Consider the following 21,374-nt stretch of genomic DNA (forward strand, 5'->3'; position numbering starts at 1 on the left):
CTAACTTAATTCCCAGCCCTGGGCCCCATCCTGTGGTTGTCAGTCTCCCGGCATGCCAACCGAGAACCATCTAGCTCTCTTGTTTTGTTCCTTCTTTGATTGTCAACCATCACTCCAACGGTTCAGCTGTGGGGCGACACCCCCTTAATAAACATACACCTTGGTCGGCTTCCATAAGACATCTTCCTTCTCCAAAGCTTACACCCCCACACCCCTTCCCTTCAGAGAAGGCCCTTATCTGCTTTATTGAAACTTTATTCTCTATCGCACATGACAGCCATGACTTCTTTTGCCATATCTATTCCGCGTCTTTAGCCATCACTCTTTAAAAAAAAAAAATACATTTTTATTGATTTCAGAGAGGAAGGGAGAGGGAGAGAGAGACATCAAAGATGAGAAAGAATCATTGGTGGGCTGCCTCCTGCACGCCTCCCATTGAGGGTGGAGCCGCAACCCGGGCATGTGCCCTGACTGGGAATCGAACCGTGACCTCCTGGTTCATAGGTCGACACTCAACCATTGAGCAACACCGGCCGGGCTAGCCATCACTCTTTAAAGCTAGACTAGCTTTGTCCTAGATTAAAAGCACCTGACACCTGGCAGACCACATGCTATGCCCTCCACAGTTCCTTTTCGGCTAAGTGATCTGCCAATGAACCGAGAGGAGATCCCTCCCTCCCCCAGTCCTGCTGGTTCCTATTACTGCTGCATCTTTCCTGGTGAAAAATGCAGAGCAGGGCCCTCAGCCTTGGCTCACTTAGTGGAAAAGCCGCTGCATGTGCTCTCAGTACTTCTGGCCCCGTGTCATTGTGTCCAAGAGAATATTTCTGGGCGGATTCAAGGATCTGTTGACACTGATCATCTCCAAGGAGACCTCCGAGGGAGGTGGAGAATAGCCATGGGTCTAAGAGCACTTTTCACTCTACACCCCTTGGGGACTTTTTCGAACTATGTCAGCGGTTCTCAACCTGTGGGTCTCGACCCCTTTGGCGGTCGAAAGACCCTTTCACAGGGGTCGCCTAAGACCATCCTGCATATCAGATATTTACATGACGATTCACAACAGTAGCAACATGACAGTTATGAAGTAGCCACGAAAATAATTTTATGGTTGGGTCACAACATGAGGAACTGTATTTAAAGGGCCAGAAGGTTGAGAACCACTGAACTATGTGAATATATTACCTTTTTTTTTTTTTTTAATGAAAGAGAATAGAAAAGAAGTAAACTCAAATAATCTGCTGGCCGAAGCCGGTTTGGCTCAGTGGATAGAGCGTCAGCCTGTGGACCGAAGGGTCCCAGGTTCGATTCTGGTCAAGGGCATGTACCTGGGTTGCGGGCACATCCCCAGTAGGAGGTGTGCAGGAGGCAGCTGATCGATGTTTCTCTCTCATCGATGTTTCTAACTCTCTATCTCTCTCCCTCTCTGTAAAAATTCAATAAAATATATTTTTTTAAAAAAAACACACAAACAACCTGCTGAACTGAAAGCTGACACTATTGGAAAGGAAAATAAACCCCCCATACACACACAGACCACTTTGTAATCATCCGTGTCAGCTGCATTTGTCCCCTTTTAACTTCTTTTTTTATTGATGAAATAAAAGCCACACAACACTCAGTACCTCCAGGGATGTAACGGGGACCTGAAATGTCCCTGGTTGATGAGGATTCCTGGTACATAAAATGGGGGGGGCCAAAAATAAAATGGGGGAGCAGCTTGCACTCCCATTGTGACATGGCTTCACACACTGCAGACCAGGGCTTCCTGCGGTTCTCCCTGCTTCCCCGCAGCTCCCCAGGCCTGTTCCCCGCGTTTCTGCCCTCCTCTCCTCTGGTAGTAATTAAAGGTTGCAGAGAGAGATGCCAGCGGGTCTGCCTTTCTCCCCGGTTCCCTTCCTTTGTATCCACCTTTGCCTGTGGTGGCTCCTTTAGAGAGTCAACCCCGCTCATCATACAGGCTCAGTGATGACCTTGACTCTGAGTCCCCGAGATGCAGTTTTCAAATACAGGCCTTTGCAGATTCCTGCAGCTCTCCTCCTGCTCTTTGCAGCTTCTCTTGCTGCTCAGACTCTGAGTGACTTACACACAGACTGCCTTATTTCTGCCTGCACCCTGCTCCTTCACGAGTGCCAATCTCTCTTTCTTTTTCCCAGGGTGCACTGCAAACAAGATTGAAGCTCATTGGATACTCAAAATATGATCTCCAGGCACAGTTATGGGGCTTCTTCCATGTACCAGGTACTGTTCTAGAAACTGGAGATAATGCATGGACTGGGGTATCTATTCTTATGGAGCTTACATTTAAAAAAACAAACAAATATATATATATATATATATATATATATATATATATATATATATATATAATTGATTTCAGAGAGGAAGGGAGAGGGAGAGAGAGAGAAACATCAATGAGAGAATCATTGACTGGCTGCCTGGAGCTTACATTCTAATGGGGCAGGAATCCACAAATCAGGAAATACCAGGTAGTGACAACTGTCATGATGATGGGAGCCTAATTTCAGTTGAATGGGCAGAGAAGGCCTCTTTGAGGAGATGATATTTAAGTAGAAGCAGGAAGGACAAAAAGGAGGCAGCTATGTGTATATCCACACACAGGTTCCAAGAGAAGATGGCAGATGGCATGCATGCAACTCATTTTGCTCCGTTCCCAAATGCACTAAACATAGATTTTCCTTCTTTTTTTTATGTCATAAACTCAGAAAGAAATGTTAACTTAAATCCCTCTATAATTTGAAATTTGATTTTCTTAGAGTGGTGGTGAATAACATTTTTGCATTATCCAAGACTTTGAGTTCTTTCTTTTTAAAAAAATAATTTTTTCAATTGATTTTAGAGAGGAAGGGAGAGGGGGAGAGAGAGAGAGAGAGAAACATCAATGATGAAAGAGAATCATCCATCCGCTGCCTCCTGCATGCCCCACATTGGGGAATGAGTCCACAACCCAGGCATGTGCCCTGACCAGGAATCGAACTGTGACCTGGTTCATAGGTTGATGCTCAACCACTGAGCTATGCTGGCCAGGCAAAGCCGTTGAGTTCTAATGTAATCTTTAGGCATTGCAGAAAAATGCACATCCCACATATAGATCCACAGACCCCATTTAAGGTAGGAGTGCATATTTTCTCATGTTTGGCCTTAGCATCTAAACTCAGATTTCCCTTTGAAGCCATTCTGTTGCCCACTAACCTACCTTTCGTTGGAAATGCTCTTCCCCTTCTACTCAGAAACTCTAACTTTATTAAATTTCACAAGGAAATATAAGGGAACTTGTGCTTCCCAGCCAAGATATCCTATCAGGAGCTGGATTTACACGTCCACACAAAACAAAGCAAAACAGACCAAATACAAGAAACAAGGGATTTTAAGACATTAGATGTCAGGAGATAAAGGACCATGATGCTTGAGCACAGGAAGCATGAGGCAAGCACTGCTGTTGCCCAGCTGACTTCCTGGATTGTGTTTTCAGGCTTCAGTTCTGCAGGGAGGGGGCAGAGGGGTAACTCGGGCAAAGCCTGGCAAACTCCCTGAATGGAGGAGATGGACCTGGGAGTCCAGAGAAGGCGAGGTGACTGGAGATAGCAGGACAGAGTACCAGGGGGAAGAGAACATGAGCCGTAGGAGCGAAGAAAGTGAAGATCTTGACTTCATAAATATTTTTTTAATATATTTTATTGATTTTTTTTACAGAGAGGAAGGGAGAGAGATAGAGAGTTCAAAATATCGATGAGAGAGAAACATCAATCAGCTGCCTCCTGCACACCCCCTCCTGGGGATGTGCCCACAACCAAGGTACATGCCCTTGACCGGAATCGAACCTGGGACCCTTCAGTCCACAGGCTGACGCTCTATCCACTGAGCCAAACCGGTCAGGGGCTTGACTTCATAAATATTAACAAGTCTCTTCTTTGAAATTGTTAGGAAAATGAAAAAAGCCACAAATTGGGACAGAGTATTTGTAAATCACACATCTGACACAGGACTTGTACCAGGATATGTAATGAATGCTGAACACTCAATAATAATAAATGAACAACCCAATTTTTTTAATGGGCAAAAATTTCAGAGGCAGTTAGTTGACCAAGGAAAATATTCAGACGGCAAATAAGGACATGAAAAGAGACTCAATATCATTAATCTCAAAAATAATTTTGCCGGAGTGAAAAAAGCCAGACAAAAGAGTACATAATTTATTATTCCATTTATATGAAATTCTAGTAAATGCAAACTAATAGAAAAATGACTAATGCTTTGGTGACCTGGGAATGGGAGAGAGGGTAGGGAGAGGTGGTAGTGATTTCAAAGGGCCTGAGGAAACTTTAAAAAGTAATAAATATGTCCATTATCTTTATTGTTCTATGGTTTCACAGATGCAAATGTATGTCAAAACTTATCAAATTGTATACTGCACTCTACGTATATAAAGCTTAGCATGTCATGCCTAATAAGCCTGTTTCTTTAAAAATTGCATGAGTTTGCTTATTTGCTTATTTTGTGATGGAGCATCCTGTGATGATGGTAGTGCTCTTAAACCATTTGTTCCTAACTCATTTATTTTGTTCAGCACACTTGTATTTTATCCTCACATTTTAAAAAATGTAATTGTGCCCTAACCAGTTTGGCTCAGTGGATAGAGCGTCGGCCTGCGGACTGAAGGGTCCCAGGTTCCATTCCGGTCAAGGGTAAGTACCTGGTTGTGGGCACATCCCCAGTGGGGGCGGGGGGATGCAGGAGGCAGCTGATCGATGTTTCTAACTCTCTATCCCTCTCCCTTCCTCTCTGTAAAAAATCAATAAAATACATTTTAAAAAATAAATAAATAAAAATAAAAAAATGTAATCATGAATATGATTCAAAATTCAAAGGGTATATAGTGAAAAACCTCTCACATCCCTCCAGCACGCCTCTCTGAAAGCAGTTAATATAACTAAGTTTTCTAAGTGCACTTCCAAAGACATTCCAGGTTTTATTACAAGAAACACACAGTACCAAGATGGAGTTAGAGTGTGCTTCTATTTTATCTGTTGGCTGAAAGATTGCAGAATCAGGGCATGTTCGTTATCAGACAGACGGGTCCAGTCCTTCCAGAGCTATGTCATCAGGACACCCGCTCCCCTAAAAATCTGACCATCCATCTCCTGTTTCTCTCACACTGACTGCTCACCTCTTATGGCTCTTGGTACCTAAGATCTCCAAGTGGGTAGAAGCATTTCATACAAACTGTTGTTTTCTCTCCTTCAATCTGATTGCTTCCCCTCCTTGGAATTTCTATGACTTAATGGCTATGCTATTCAGTGTTCAGTTGGCTCTTATCATAAGTTAATATTTGTCTGTTGGTATATGGATCACATGTCCCTAAGTAGACTCCATGTGGCTTGACTGGAGGTGGAGACTTGGCCTTAGACTTTGTTCCCCACTGCGCAGCTATGGAGGCTCAAATAACAGCTGGTTAAAGATTTGCTGCATTAAAACTACCCAACAGGCCATCAAAATCCCCTGCAACTGTAAATTGAATCCCATTGAATAAATGAGAAGAACTTGCTATGGAATGAGCTTCCACATGATTTAGCCAAAGTAACTCATCACCACTGAATGTACTTTAATATAAATACAGGTTTCTGTTTATTTATTAGAGCTCCTTAAAAGTAGGACACACCCTGAATGTTGGTGGTCAAAAATAGATCTTGCCCCTGGCACTCCGATGGCGTCTCTGGCATGCTGGCATGTTACGCAATAGTCCCTAACCAGCCAACCAGAAGTGTCGCCATCCTGAGAACTCTTTGGTATTTTAATTGAGTTCTTATCGTCTTAGTGAGCAGTAGAATGATTCCTTTATGTGTTTTTTTCTCCTTACTTGGCGTAGACCAGTGATGGCGAACGTTTTGAGCTTGGCGTGTCAGCATTTTGAAAAACCCTAACTTAACTCCGGTGCCGTGTCACATATAGAAATTTTTTGATATTTGCAATCATAGTAAAACAAAGACTTATATTTTTGATATTTATTTTATATATTTAAATGCCATTTAACAAAGAAAAATCAACCAAAAAAATGAGTTCGCGTGTCACCTCTGACACGTGTGTCATAGGTTTGCAACTATGACACTAGGCGTAGACACTAGGAAGATGGTGGGTAGCAGCAGTACAATCACAACCAAAGCCCACCAGCCATGGCATCATCAGCTTTGGGTCCCAACCTGCACTTGGCCATTCCCTGGTTATCTGATCCCAGTCAGTTTCTGAACCTCCTCTACAGTAAAAAATCATGACTCTCACCTTTTCTGGTTTTCTCTGCTCTGAGAGTCCTCCTTTATTCCTGATGACCATAGTTGCCTTGGTTGCTTAGATCAAAAAAAAAGATGGCAGGCGTTCTCCTAGACTTGAAGACACCCTATACCACACAATGGCGACAGCCTTTACTCAGGCCAACCTTCCCCCAAAGGAAACTCACCTTGAGTTAGTTTCTTTCTCCACATTTTGACTCCCTTTCAAAATGTGCCTACTTTTGTTCCTTCCCCATAAACATGGTGTGTTGTCTTTTGCGTTGTGTATATCATTAGCAGTTGTCTGTGGTGGGGCCAGTCTGTTTGGCACTTACTCTGCTATAGTGGAAGTGGAACTCTCTCTCTCAGTTGAATCTTGAGCAGAGAATTAAAAAGCCTGGGAAGTCCTGGCCAGTTTTGCTCAGTGGATACAGCGTGGACCCCACAGACTGAAAGGTTCCAGGTTCGATTCCAGTCAAGGACACGTACCTTGGTTGCAGGCTCCATCCCCTGTCCTGGTCGGGTTGCGTGCGGGAGGCAGCCGATCTATGTGTCTTTCTCACAACCATGTTTCTCCCTGTATGTCTCTCCCCCTCCCTTCTACTCTCTCTAAAAATCAATGGAAAAATATCCTTGGGTCAGGATTAACAACAACAACAAAAAAAGAGTATGATCATGGAGCTTATTATATTATGTAAACTAAAGCATAATACATAAAAGATGCTTCTAAGACTATGTTATTAAAAAAAAAAAACTGGGAAGAGCTGTGACTGATTTGTTGCAGAAATAATGTTCTCAGGAGGTAGTTCACCCAACTCCCCAAGCCTCCACGTTCTTGTCTTTTTGGAATCTGGCCCTTGAGACTTCCCTTTGATCACATGTGCTCCCTCAGATTCTTTCAATAGGTCCCTTTTCTGAGTTCTAACCAGAGCAGGTTCGTGTGGGTTACAACTAAAGATGATGCTATCATGCTCATCTGCCCAGTTAGACTTTGGACACGTTGAGAGCAAGTGTTCTGTCCTTTTACCTTGATCTCCCAGCGCCCCTCAGCCTTTCTGCTTCCTTTTCTGGCCACCAAGGCAGCCCCCTACCATGGGGGAGCACTGAGAATACAACACAAATAGGCACTAACAACCTTGACCTTGAGAATCTGCCTCGAAGTTGGGTGCAGGATTGGCATTTATGAAACGATCGTGGTTGATCCAAAGCAGAATACGATCAAGGATCTCATTGGGGCTAAATCAGTGGTCGGCAAACCGCGGCTCTCGAGCCACATGCGGCTCTTTGGCCCCTTGAGTGTGGCTCTTCCACAAAATACCACGTGTGGGCGCGCACATACAGTGCGATTGAATAAAAGGAGACAGACGAAACAAGTATACAAGACGAATGTGGATGGGAGAGTTGGAAGGGGTCGACCTCAGCGAAAGTACCTCAATCAGATTGAGGACGTTTTTAGCAAAGGCCAGCTTAGGAGCACCCTAATTAAGTTAATAACAATGTACCTACCTATATAGTTTAAGTTTAAAAAATGTGGCTCTCAAAAGAAATTTCAATCATTGTACTGTTGATATTTGGCTCTGTTGACTAATGAGTTTGCTGACCACTGGGCTAAATGTTAAAGACTCTGAAGTCCAGAAATGGAAAAGATCAGAGTGGGCCGGGGAATTGCCTGGAGGAGTTTCTTTTTTTTTTTTTTCTCCTTTTCCTCAGTTCTTTTTAATTGCTGTAAAATACACATAAAAACTTTGCTATTAAATCATATTAAAGGTACAGTTCAGTGGTATTAAGCACATTCACATTGTTTTTACAACCATCACCAATACTTATCCTGAAGGAGTTTCTTGGAGACGAGAGCTTACCCTGAGCTGGGAGGACATGAATAAGCGGCGGTAGGGGAGTAGCAGGGCTGTTTATTCTCAGTCCCACTACACCATGCTTTTGAAAAGTCATACTTTTTAAAGTGATATGTTGGCATAGCAGCTATTCAAACGGGAATAAAAAGAAGAGGCATCAATGTAAAGCTAGCCTGAGACAGGAAGATAAAACCAGCAAACGATATGACAGGTAATCAGTTTTGCTCGAAAGCTATGGGACAAGCTGTACTTCATATTGAGTGCAGTATGCAGCATTTTAAAAAATGAACACAACTGATCAAGTAGGGAAACCGCTTTCCATCACCGATTGCCTCAGGCTTGAAGGTCAGAAAGCATGTGTGACACGACCACATTTAAGGGTGTAGTCGACGGCATTAGCCAGCTTCTCCTTCGGACATGGTTTAAAAGTATGAAAAGAAGAGAGAAGGGCCGAATTCTAGGAGCTAACATTTCCCAGTGTGCTCAGAATGGGAAGATAAGTCAAGTCCAGGAAATATGGGCAGGGCTACAAGGAAGATTGTTGCTCAGGAAGAAAATGCAAGAGGGGAAGCCTGAAAGTTAGAAGGAAAAACTGCAAGGTTGGGCAAGAATTAAACTGAGCAGGCAAGGTTTTACAGCTGTTCTGAAATGCTACAGGGCTGCAATGTTAACCCTTTCTTTGCTAGAAGTACCCAGTTCATTTTGTTCATTTAAATTAATAAGAATAGGAAAGGGGTTTGCTTTATTTATTTTATTTTTTGTGTCCTCACTTGAGGATATTTTTTCCATTGGTTTTTTAGAGAGAGTGGAAGAGAGGGAAGAGGAGGAGGAGAGAGAGAGAAACATCGATGTGAGAGAGATATCGATTAGTTGCTTCCCACTTATGTCGGGGCCGGAATCACACCAGTGTGTGTGCCCTTGACCAGGAATCGAACCCAGGACCCTTCCATCTGCTGGCCTGATGCTCTAACCACTGAGCAACCAGCCAGGGCAGGGGGTTGCTTTAGCACACAGTTAACTTTCTACCCCACTATTATATATATATATATATATATATATATATATATATGCCTAAGCGACCGAATGACCAAACAACCGGAACAACCAGTCGACCAGTAGCTATGACGTGCACTGAGCACCAGGGAGCAGACGCTCAATGCAGGAGCCGCCCCCTGGTGATCAGTGAACTCCCACAGCCAACCTCCTGTGGCCAGCCAACCTCCTGCGGTCCCCCCTCTTGGCCAGCCGGCCCCCCCTGTGGCCCCAATCAGGAGGCCAGCCATCAACCTCCCATGGCCACTCCCTCCCCCGCTGGCCAACCTCATGGGCCAGCCAACCTCTTGAGGCCCCGATGGGGACTGGGCAAGACTGCCCCAATTGGCCCTGATCGCCAGCCAGGCCGAGGAACCGCACCCATGCACGAATTTGTGCACCAGGCCTCTAGTATAAAATAAAACTTCGAGAAGAAAGCTACTTAAAAGAGCCCTTTAACCCTTCTTTTTCCTCAATCTCACTGTAGGACAATTGAAGAACTCTCCCGTTCTTTTTGTTCAGATATTTTAGTTGCAAATACTACAGATACAGACTATGAGTGCAGCACCCATGAACATGATCTGCAGCCACATTTATTTCCAAAGAGGAAATAGAAGAGAGCCTTGGAGACAAGAAAGACCTGTTTGGTGTTGGTTGCTGAGAGCAGAGGGTAGGGATTGAAATACCTGAGGAGGAAGTAGAATAGAAGAAGTTGGGGGCGGGGAGAGCGAGCAGTTTCCCTGTGGGACTGAAAGTGTGGTGCTGAGAACCAGCAGCGGAAGAAAGAAAGGAATCTTGGGAAGAACCAGGCTACTGTGAAGAGTCAAAAGGGCACACGTACCAAGCCGGTGGGACTGACAACAAGGCTGAGGGTGGAAGGGGGTCGCTCGGACTCCGCAAGGAGAATATGCTGCCATGGCTGGGAAGAACCTCGGATCATTACAAAGGCTCCAATGAAGGAGAAACTGGCTCCCGCGTGTAATGGGGCAATTGAACATTCGTGGTGCTATTTGTGAGCATGGAGGCTGTCTCTGAACCAGATTACACAGAGGGAGGCCTGATCTACAGAATCATGCTTCATGTGGTAACTGGATGCTTGAGATAGAGCATTTTCCCAGGATCGGCATGGAGGGTAAAGAAAGATAGAACAGCCCTAGCCGATTTGGCTCAGTGGATAGAGTGTCAGCCTGCAGACTGAAGGGTCCCAGGTTCGATTCCGGTCAGGGGCATGTACCTTGGTTGCAAGCACATCCCCAGTGGGAGGTGTGCGGAGGCAGCTGATCGATGTTTCTCTCTCATGTATGTTTCTAACTCTATCCCTTTCCCTTCTTCTCTGTAAAAAATCAATAAACTATATTTTTTAAAAAAGAAAGATAGAACAGGTCCCCCCGCCAAAGGTTATGTAGGTGATGGTGATGGGGAAGGTGCATCTGTGACACACTAAAATACATATATGCCAGAAATGCTGCCTATGAAATTGTACCTGCTTTATAAAAATTGTGACAAAATGCACAGAACAAAGTCTACCACCTGAATCCTTCTTTAAAAAGATTTTTTATTGATTTCAGAGAGAAAGGGAGAAGGAGATAGAGATAAAAACATCACTGATGAGAGAGAGAATCCTTGATTGGCTGCCTCCTGCCCACTCACCCCCTACTGGGTATGGAGCCTACAACCGGGCATGTGCCCTGAATGGGAATCGAACCATGACCTCCTGGTTCATCGGTGGACACTCAAACACTGAGCCACACCAGCAGGGATGCCACCCGAATCATTTTGAAATGTACAGTTCAGTGACAATAAGTACATTCACATTGTTGTGCTCTCATGTGTCTGCTTTTTAAGAGTTCACGAAGCCCTCCAGGATTTTGTGGTGCATCTGGTCGTTATTTGAGAACATTAATTAAGGCTGTTCAGGAGGTTGGGAAATGCCTGTCGTTGGAGAAGTTCTAGTTAGCCAGTGACTGGCTGTGATCCTCATGTTGCTGTTTTTCCCTGGTCTGGTAGGGGCTGTTATTAGCCCGGTGTTGGGCCCTGGCAGCCTGACTATGTACAGCTCAGGGCAAGTTATCTGAGAAGCAGGATCATAGAGGAGTTGAGAACGTGGGTCTGGAGCCAGACTGCAGGGCTCCAAACTGAGGCTGTGTCACTTACTAGCTGCACCACCTTGAGGAGCTGCTTAACCTTCTGTGTCTGTGTTTCCTCTTGTTTAAAACGAAGGTAACAGTGGCTCCCGCATTGGGTTGCTATGAGCATTCATCATGAGTAAATATGTAAAAAGCCTTAGGAGGGTAGCTGATAGGTCTTAAGTGCCATGAAAGAGCCATTATTATTATTGGAGGGAAGAGAGAGAAGAAGAGAGGTGGGAGGTGGAACGAAGGGGATGTTTCAGCAATTCAGGCTCAAGAGAGATGGGGCCAAGTCCACACAAGAGGGTGGAGTCAAAACCAAACCAAACCAGGTTAGAAGTGATTTCTATCTATGCCGGAGGAGGTGTGTGTGATGCTGGCCCTGCGCCAACTTGAGAGCCGGATGCAGGCGTGGGTGTCCTGCTGGTGCTGTTGTGATGGGGCATGCTGGGAGGTTTTTCCTTTGGATCTGCAGCTAGAGATGCACAAAGTCCAGAGGGGAGGGGTGGGTGTGGGAGCTCCTGAGTAGGCAGAAAGGGCCTCCCGCTGGGTAAGCTGACTTAGGAGGGTCAGGAGAAGATTGTTGTGCTAACTCCAGGAAGGCTCGGACTGACATCGGAGTAACTTTGTGCTGACCAGGTTGTGCTCCAGGTTCTCTTGAATGCCCCTTGTCATGTTTCTGTTCCAAGTGTTATGCCCCCAGCTATCCCCTGAAAGGACATATATTTAATTCAGGGGGAGAGGGAGGATATAAATGGCCCTTACGTATACGAAAAGATGCTCAAAGTAACTCAACAAATAAGATGAAAAGTAAAACTGTAAGATCTTTGTCATGACAGGTTGTCAGAATCCTTAAAGGCTGACAATGTATACACCGTTGGCATGGCTACGTACAAACAGGCGCCTTCATGCAATGCTAATGGAAATGCAAAATGGCATAATCCCTTTGGGGGGGAATCTAAAAAGATGGAGCACCGGCCCTTTGTACTCTAAAGTATGTGGAAATTTGCCCTAGCCGTTTTGGCTTGGTGGATAGAGCATTGGCCTGCGGACTGAAGGGTCCCAGATTCGATTCCGGTCAAGGGCACATGCCTGGGTTGTGGGCTCAATCCCCAGTGGGGGGCATGTAGGGGGCAACCAATCAGTGAATCTCTTTCATCATTGATGTTTCTATCTCTCCCTCTTCCTTCCTCTCTGAAATCAATAAAAATATTTAAAAAAAAATAAAGTATGCGGAAATTTGCTAAAGATTTACCCAACAGATCTAGCAGTCTTAACAGTAGTCACAAGGACTCACATTGGTCTAACTCAGAATCCTTAGCAAAGCAAATGGTATAGAAAAGAAAAACAAAATGGATTCTTGTAGGTCTTCTAAGTTTTTTTTTTTCTCAAATTTGTATATCAATACTTGAGGGCATGCGCAGATAAGAGTCAACATAGCCAGCCTGAGGCTGCCATCCTTAGACTCCATGCTCAGACAAGCTTTCAAGGTCATGGAAGGATGGGCTGAAAGGGACCTTTAAATAAAAAGAAGCCCAGGTGCCTCCCTGGATATGTGATATAGGAAAGAAACTCAATCCCATGAAAAGATCAATGTGAAGGTTAATTTCATGTGTCAACTTGGCTAGGCTGTGGTCAAACACTAGTCTAGATGTTGCTGTGAAGGTATTTTGTACATGTGATAAACATTTACAGTCAACTTTAAATAAAGAAGATTATTCTCAATAATGCCTCACCAAGTCAGGGAAAGCTCTTAAGAGTATAAATGGAGGTTTCTAAGAAAAGAAGGAATTCTGAGAGATAGATAGAGAAAGAAAGAAAGAAAGGAAGGAAGGAAGGAAGGAAGGAAGGAAGGAAGGAAGAAAGAGAAAGAAAAACAGAAAGGATGTTTCCCATTGGTTCTGTTTCTCTGAAGAATCCTAACTGATATGATTGGACTCATTCTTGATGAATTGTGTGAATAAAGGATTTGAAATGAACTAATTGAGAGGCTAGGAACAAAATCTTTAGCAATTTTCCACTCTGCATAGTAGGGAAGGAAAGAAGGAGAAAGAAAATGGCATTTGACAACTTCAGATAATTTGCTTCCCACTTGGAAGTTCAAAATAAAAGTCCTTCCAGGAGGTTTTCCTAAATCCACATACCTCACGTCCAAAGATGGGATGAGTTCTCAGCCTACCTACATAAGTAAATGCTTAGGCCCAGCCAGTGTGGCTCAGTAGTTAAGCACTGAGCTATGAACCAGAAGGTCAAGGTTCAAGTCCTGGTCAGGGCACATGCCTGGGTTGTGGACTAAATCCCCAGTAGGGGATGTACAGGAGGCAGCCGATCAGTTATTCTCTCTCATCATTGATGTTTCTCTCTCTCTCTCCCTCTCCCTTCCTCTCTGAAATCAATAAAAACATATTTAAACAATTAAAAAATGCTTAGAAAAATTTCCTGTTGACAGGCTATAAGCATAAGGTGGACTTCTATATCTACACAGTTCTTAAAAAGATGCAATACTAGTAAGTAGGTTATTCTAGCCTCAAAGGCAATGAAAAGAATTATGAATGACTCAGTGGATAGAACTATGCAGACAAAAAAAGTACATCTTTTTACATCTTCTGGGCCATAAATAAGCGAATTAAATCAAAACTCAAAAGGCAAACACTAATAAGGGGAACTGTTTATTAATAATATGGAATAGAAGTTATAGTCTTATAATTTAAAGAGGTCATAACATTTGTAAGAAAACCCCAAATAGTTAAATTTAAATGCACAAGGACTCTACCAGACAATTCTCAAAAACAGATTATATGAATGGCTGGCAAACATTTGAAAAAATGTACAATGCAATTCAAAGAATGCAAACTGAAGCATGAACACAATGAGACTGCATTTTCCACCTAACAAATTGGCAAAAATAGAAAAAAATAAAGCTACCCATGATGGTGCTGACAGGAGTAAGTAGCCTGTTGGAAAGCAATTTGGCAGTACCTAAAACCTTGACTTAGTAATTCCTCTTCTGGCAATCCGCCTAAGGAAGGCTGAATGACAAAAATGTTTCACGCAGCATTATTTAAAATAGCAAGAAACTGAAGTATCTGGACAAAAGGAGGGGACTGGTTCATTCATTTAGTTATTCAAGTACTATACTTGTTGAGTCCCTGCTATGTGATCATTTCTTAAGACTGCTAAACAATGACTAGTTGTTTTAGGCGTATCTTCTTTTACAATGTGGGAATGTGGCCAGGCCGCACGACTCAGTGGTTGAGTGTTGACCTATGAACCAGGAGGTCACAGTTCAGTTTCTGGTCAGGGCACATGCCTGGGTTGTGGGCTTGATCCCCAGTGGGGGATGTGCAGGAGGCCACCAATTGATTATTCTCTCTCATCATTGATGTTTCCATCTCCCTCTCCCTTCCTCTCTGAAATCAATAAAAATATATTTAAAAAATAAAATGTGGGAATGTGGGTAGAATTTGTATAAAAAAATAGATGTATATGATTTGTAAGCCTATATATGACTAGAGGCCCAGTGCATGAATTTGTGCACAGGTGGGGGCGTCCCTCGGCCTGGCTGGCGATTGGGGCCAATTGGGGCCGTCTCACCCAATCCTGATTGGGGCCAATCAGGACTGTCTGGCTGGGGGAGGATGGGGGCAGAGACCGTGGCCCGCTGGGGGGGGGGGGGGTGCACTGACCACCAGGGGGCAACCTCTACGTTGAGCATCTGCCCCCTGATGGTCAGTGCGTCGTCACAGTGACCAGTCATAAAGGTCGGGTTGGATTGGGTCATTTAGGCTTTTATATATATAGATCATGAATGTTTATACCACAACTGGAAGGCTACATAAGGAATTCATATCAGAGATTGCCTTTGGTAAAGGAGCTGGGTGAGGTGTAGAAGGAAAATTACTCACTATTCTCTTTTGTACCATCTTGAATGTTTAAGCATGCGCATGGATTTTGTTAGCATTGTGATAGTGCACAGTGTGTATCTGATCTTATTTGTCATAGGCATGTCTTGAGTTGTTTTCAGGTGATTTCATGGGTGTCTCATCTTCCTGAATGTAGAAAGCTCTTCAAGAGAGAAGGGACTGTTTCATATTTCTTTGTATTTCCCCATAGTGCTTAGCACAATTTTGGCACATAATAGGTATTCAAAAATATGTGAATAGAAAATAATGTAATTTGGTGCTCAAATACCCTGAGAGTAAAAGTTAAAATCAATGACTCTGGATACTGCTTTAATGCTGACTGGTGTATTTTAAAGCATATTACTTATATTTCATATCATAGTTTGCTACTCTGCCAATAGGGGAAAAACAAGAAAATTAATGACATTCTTTACTGAAACTTTATATAGAGAAATGCAAAATTCCCTTTTAATTCCTGTGTATCCACGTGTAATCTTAATAGTTAAATTGACTTAAAGACCTCAACAGCAAGTAAGGAAATATATAGACAGTCTCAAGGTTTTAATTATTGCAAAAATTAAAAATTGTAATATAGGGATTGTTCATTTGTAAGAGACTAGGTTTGTTTTCCTATATGTTAGGAGTCTGTAACCTACAACAATTCCTTTATCACGAAACACGGTTTTATTTTGCTTTATTCTCCTCTATATGAGAAACAGGGGACAAAGTTGTTATGGTAATAAGTTGTGTTCACCAGTGAATTTTTTTTCATTTTCTGCAGTTTCACGAATGAATGACAACATCAGTTGAAACTGGAACCTCATTTGGTATATTGATTGTTTTCACCAACTACACACACACACACACACACACACACACACACCCATAGCCATTTATTTTCATTACCTGCTGAAGAAATTAACTGGCAAACTACCAAAGGGAGTATATGTCACTAAGTGAAGTTCCTGAAATGCAGCTCTTTTTTTTTTTTTTTCGTTTCTTTTTGCCAGCAACTTCCGATTATGAGATAGCACATACTCTGCATTGCACAACATTAGACAGGTCAGGACTGTTCCAGAAGGTACAGACACCATTCGGTACAAAGTACAAGCTTGAGGACGAGAAGGAACTATTGAACAAAGGACCTGATTTTTGCTTCTGAAATTCCCAGGTAGAATTAGTTTGATGTTGAATGCTGTTGGTGAAAAGGCTGGTCCAGTGCGAAAACAGACTTGGAGATAGAGGTGTAAATAAAGTCCTGAGAAGGACCAGGCTCAGTGAGCAAAGTTCTCCCAGCTGGCCCTTGCGAGTTTGGCTCAGTGGATAGAGCTTCGGCCTGTGGACTGAAGGGTCCCAAGTTCAATTCCCAGTCAGGGCACATGCCCGGGTTGGGAGCTGGATTCCCAGTGGTGGTGGTAGGGGGCGGGGGGGCTTGCAGGAGGCAGCCAATCAATGATTCTCTCTCATCATTGATGTTTCTCTCTCTCTCTCTCCCTCTCTCTCTGAAATCAATAAAAATATATTTAAAAACAAAATAAAGTTCTCCCAGCTAGTTGAAGGGGACTTTGCTACAAAATTCCATAAAGAAAGGAAACCCACAACCCAGCTGGCATGGCTTAATGGTTGAGTGTGCACCTATGAACCAGGAAGTCATGGTTGCCTGGGTTGGAGGCTTGGTCCCCAGTATGGGGCATGCAGAAGGCAGCCAGTCAATGATTCTCTCTCATCATTGATGTTTCCTTCTCTCTCTCCCTTCCCTTTCTCTCTAAAATCACTAAAAGTAATTTTTAAAAAAAGAAGAAGAAAAGAAAGGAAACCCACAAACCTGCTGGAATGCATGGTGGAAAATTGGAGATTTTATTAAACTAAAAAATATAGAGTAAGATCCCAGTACAACAGTTGACAAATTGCCCATTGCCGATTACCAGCCTGAATGGGCGGCCCAGTAAGGTCTGGAGGGTATGCCTTGTCAGTAAGGGATAGAGGACACACTGTTGTATTTATTGGGGCTTCAGCAGTGTTTCCTTCAATAAGAGGAATAAGAAAGAAAAAAAGGGGCGTTAAGAGGAAGAAAAAGGAGGAAGAGAAAAGAAAACAAGGAAAAAGACAAAAGATGAAGAAATTCTCACTTCACCGAGCATAAAAAAAGAATGAGAATGAGAAAGAGGAAGAGGTGGAAGTTAACATTTATAGATGTCATCTCCTCTCCTCCTCTGTACAACCCCACAGTGGTATTTTATCACCATTTTACAGATGAAGGAGGGATAAGTCCCACAGCTGTGAAGGAATAGCGCTGGACTCGAACCTGACTATACGAATTCCCCCTCCTTTCTATAGGAAAACTTTCAAGTCAGCCAAGAGGACTTTTGTGAACTATGATTTGGCCAATTGGGAAAAGTGTGTTAAGGGAAATCAGCATTACTTGCAAAATTGTCGCTGTAATGTTAAGTTAAATTTCACCTTTGGAAAGAGGTCATGAAGGGCATGGAGAAGCTTTAAATGCCTTTACATCAATCCTGAATACGTGGGAATGGAATTTACAACCAGTCATAATGATAATGATAATGATATGCCTTAAGAAAAACAATTGGATTAGTTTATCCTGCAAATGAAAACCTGAAAAGAGGAATAATGTTCCATGGTTTTAAAATATATATATTTTCTGGCCAGTGTGGCTCAGTTGGTTGAGCGTCTTCCTGTGTACCAAAAGGTTGCTGGTTCGATTCCCAGTCAGGGCGTATACCCAGGTTGTGGGTTCGATCCCCGGTACGGGAGGCAGCTCTGATCAATGTTTCTCCCTATCCCACACAGGGGATTGAGCCCACAACCCGGGCTTGTGCCCTGACCTCCTAGTTCATAGGTTGACGCTCAACCACTGAGCCTGGGTAAGCCAGGCTTTTAAAAAGCCTCAAACAGCCCTGGCTGGTTTGGCTCAGTGGATAGAGCGTCAGCCTGCGGGCTGGGGGGTCCCGGGTTCGATTCCCAGTCAAGGGCACATGCCCCATATGGGCTTCATCCCCAGTGGGGGGTGGGGGGGGCATGCAGGAGGCAGCCAATCAGTGATTCTCTCTCATCATTAATGTTTCTATCTCTCTCTCCCTCTCCCTTCCTCTCTGAAATCAATAAAAATATTTTAAAAAATAAATAAAAAGCCTCAAACAGCAGTGGCTTGGAGAGATGAAATACTATAAGGAAAGGAAATCTAGGAAAATGTTCATTATAGAATCTCAGTGGAATATAGGTGACTGTTCGCTGCATAGTTCTTTCAAGCTGTTCTGTATGTTTGGGAATTTTCACCATAAAATGTGGGGGGAAATCAATGACTTGATATTTGCCACTGTCAACCAATTTTGGTTAAGAGGAAGGCTGGGACAATGGCCTCAATATAAAAAAGGTTTCTCATCCATCCTGGCAGAGTGCATTGGGGGAAGCGGGGTGGGGGCGGGGGGCGAGGAGAGAGGGACTGGGGCTCAGTGTTGGTCAGTGTTGGCATCTCTTCTGGGAGGGATTTCATCAGGGGCCCAGCCAGGGCTGGCAGACAAAGCCGGGCAGAGGCAGACGTCCATCTGTGGGCTTTTTCTACCAGGAACCACTAGCTGCCCTAAAAGCTGTGATCTCGGGGCAGAGAAATTGAGAACTGAGCTGAATGAAGTGGCCCAGGTCTTCTCGCAAGAGAAACAGCCATGGTAGGGAGCCTTGGAGAGCCCCATTGCATTCGTTTTCTCTGTTGGCCCACATGGCCCTGAAGTAGAAGCAGTGCCTCCAGCTGCATGAGTCCCAGAACCAGCCCAGCGCCTGGCACTGCAGGTCCTTCTGGAAAAGATGACAGGGGCATAGTTGGAAAAGCTCGCGGTGTGTTTTTATTGCTGCTGCTGCCTTGCGAATGCTTTTTTTTTTTTTTTTTTTGAGCTGTTCTCCACGTAGCCATAGGATTCTCTTCTGACTGCAGCTATTCTATGGAGGGAACTCTAGCAGTAATCTATGCAGTGCTGGCCTGGAAAGGGGAAAGGCGGGGGGCGGGGGGGGGGCTGCCATAAACTCGGCTCCCTCCCTCCCCCATACCCATGACATAAGGGATCTCAGAGGGGCCTACAGAGCTTTGCAACAAACACACGCACAGATTCATTCCGCCAGCTTGTCACAAACAGCCTAATCCGGCATCATAGGGGACTGGCGAGATACATTATGACACAGCCCTTCAACAGAAATGCACGCAGTTCCTTTAAAAAGCATGAGCGTGCTTCAGGTACTGATGAGTAATTTCCAAGCTACGTTGTCAATTAGGAATGAAAATAAATAGAAAAACAGTGTGGAGCCCATCGTGTGGTTAAAAATATAGGGTGTCGCCCCAAAATGTATAATATACATTTGAGTTGATAGCTCAGTTGATGTTTCTTTCTTTTCAGATTTAACCCATTGGAATGAGTAATTTTTCAAAGTGTGTTTACATTTTTTGAGACACCCTATATATACCTCTATGGTCATGCATGCAGAATATCTCTGGCTGTGTGTACAGAAAAAAAAACTGTGTCAGGGGATAGAGACAGGGGCAGGGGTTAAGATGAATCATAATCACTGGATAAAATACGCTTTTTGTGTTAGTTGACTTGTTAACATGGGTATATTTTTCTATTTAAACAAATTACTTTTACCTAGAAAAAGTAGAAACAAAACCACACTCTTAAAGCAACAGCATCAGAACTATAGTCTTCAGGCTGCCCAAGCTCCTTTTTAAAAAATATATTTTCATTGATTTCAGAGAGGAAGGAAGAAAGGGAGAGAGATAGAAACATGACTGATGAGAGAGAATCATGGATCGGCTGCCTCCTGCACGCCCCTAACTGGGGATGGAGCCCGAAACCTGGGCATGTGCCCTGACCAGGGATTGAGTCCTGACCTCCTGGTTCATAGGTTGATGCTCAACTACTGAACCACACCAGCAGGGCCAAAGCTCCTTTTTCTGACTGACATGAGAGTCCAGATAATTAACTTAACATTGGGCCTGAATGTTGAGGGTTGGAGACCAGCTTATAGCAGATATTGAGGGCCTGCTGGGGAGACCCCACCAGCCTCCCACAGGGTCTGTTCTGGAAGCCCCACCACCAGTCCCCCAAAGCAGGTTCCCTTGGGCATTGACAGCCCTAATTTCAGCTTTCCAGGCTCCTGGTTTAGTAAGAGGGGAGGAAAAGAAAGGGGGAAACGCAGCCAGGTTGCAGTTTGCAGGGGAAAGCGTGGCCATGTCAGGGCCATGTGGGTGTTTCCAGGGGCACCTCTGGCAAGGGGGTAGCAAGCTATTACCTCACACTCACTAGGAGTCTGACACCTGGGGGCACTTGACCTTAAATTTTGATGACAAGCCACCTGGGCTTCCCATCCTGCTTCCACCATCGACTGGCTGTGGGACTTGGGACATGACAAATTTTCTAAGCCTCAGTTTTTTTTTTCCATTCAAACAGTAGGAGGGAGGGTGGGATGGGGGAGAGAATACTGCTACTAATGATGTCAGAAGGTTGTTGCTAAAATTAGGCTTTCAATAAATGTTGGCTAGCTTAGTAAAAGCATAGATTCTGGAGTCAGACAGCCTGGGTGTAAATTATAGCTATACCATTCACTAGTTTTGTGACTCAGTCTATTCACCTGTTAAATGGGCATAATAATAGTACCTAAATCATAGGGCTTTTATAATCTATAAATCAGTTAACACGTATAATATACTTAGAATGGTACCTTGTGTAGAGCAATTTTTTGAGCTGGATAAGGTCTTCACCGCACTTTTTTATTTCTAATAACAAAGAACTGTGGTCGAGAAAGGGACTTGCCCAAGGGGGACTATTCCTTAGTGACAGAGTCAGGAATTAAAACCCAGTCTCCCAACTCCCATTGTAAAATGTTTTCCATTGTTTACTTTAGACCAAAATGTGTTCTTCCATTCTGGTAATAAAATGAGAAAGAAGTGAGCAAAAACCTGTTGGGAATCAAAGAAAATGATACTGGGTTCAAGTTCAGTTGTGTGGCCACAGCCAAGTTTCTTCAATTCTTGAAACCTCCTCTTCCTTGGGACTAAGTTGAGGATAATAATATGTACCTGGTAGTGGTGATGTGGTAAGTGCTATTGCACGTGTAAGATACCAGGCATGTAGTGTTTCTCAGTAAATGGTAATATTAATACCAATT

At 43.7% G+C, this 21,374-nt stretch overlaps 1 long non-coding RNA gene across 1 annotated transcript in view; it reads left to right on the forward strand.

The window, feature by feature from the left end:
* The window catches only part of LOC138998467 (uncharacterized), a 75,004-nt gene that overhangs the window by 2,970 nt on the left and 50,660 nt on the right, over window positions 1-21,374 (forward strand). Inside the window, exon 2 of the long non-coding RNA XR_011469174.1 lies at window positions 2,157-2,241. This is a non-coding gene — a long non-coding RNA (uncharacterized lncRNA). The remainder of the gene's footprint in view (window positions 1-2,156; window positions 2,242-21,374) is intronic.

The sequence above is a fragment of the Myotis yumanensis genome, unplaced genomic scaffold, assembly GCF_028538775.1.
Source record: "Myotis yumanensis isolate MYYU_CA2020_CCGP unplaced genomic scaffold, mMyoYum1.0.hap1 SCAF_20, whole genome shotgun sequence".
Lineage (NCBI taxonomy): Eukaryota > Metazoa > Chordata > Mammalia > Chiroptera > Vespertilionidae > Myotis > Myotis yumanensis.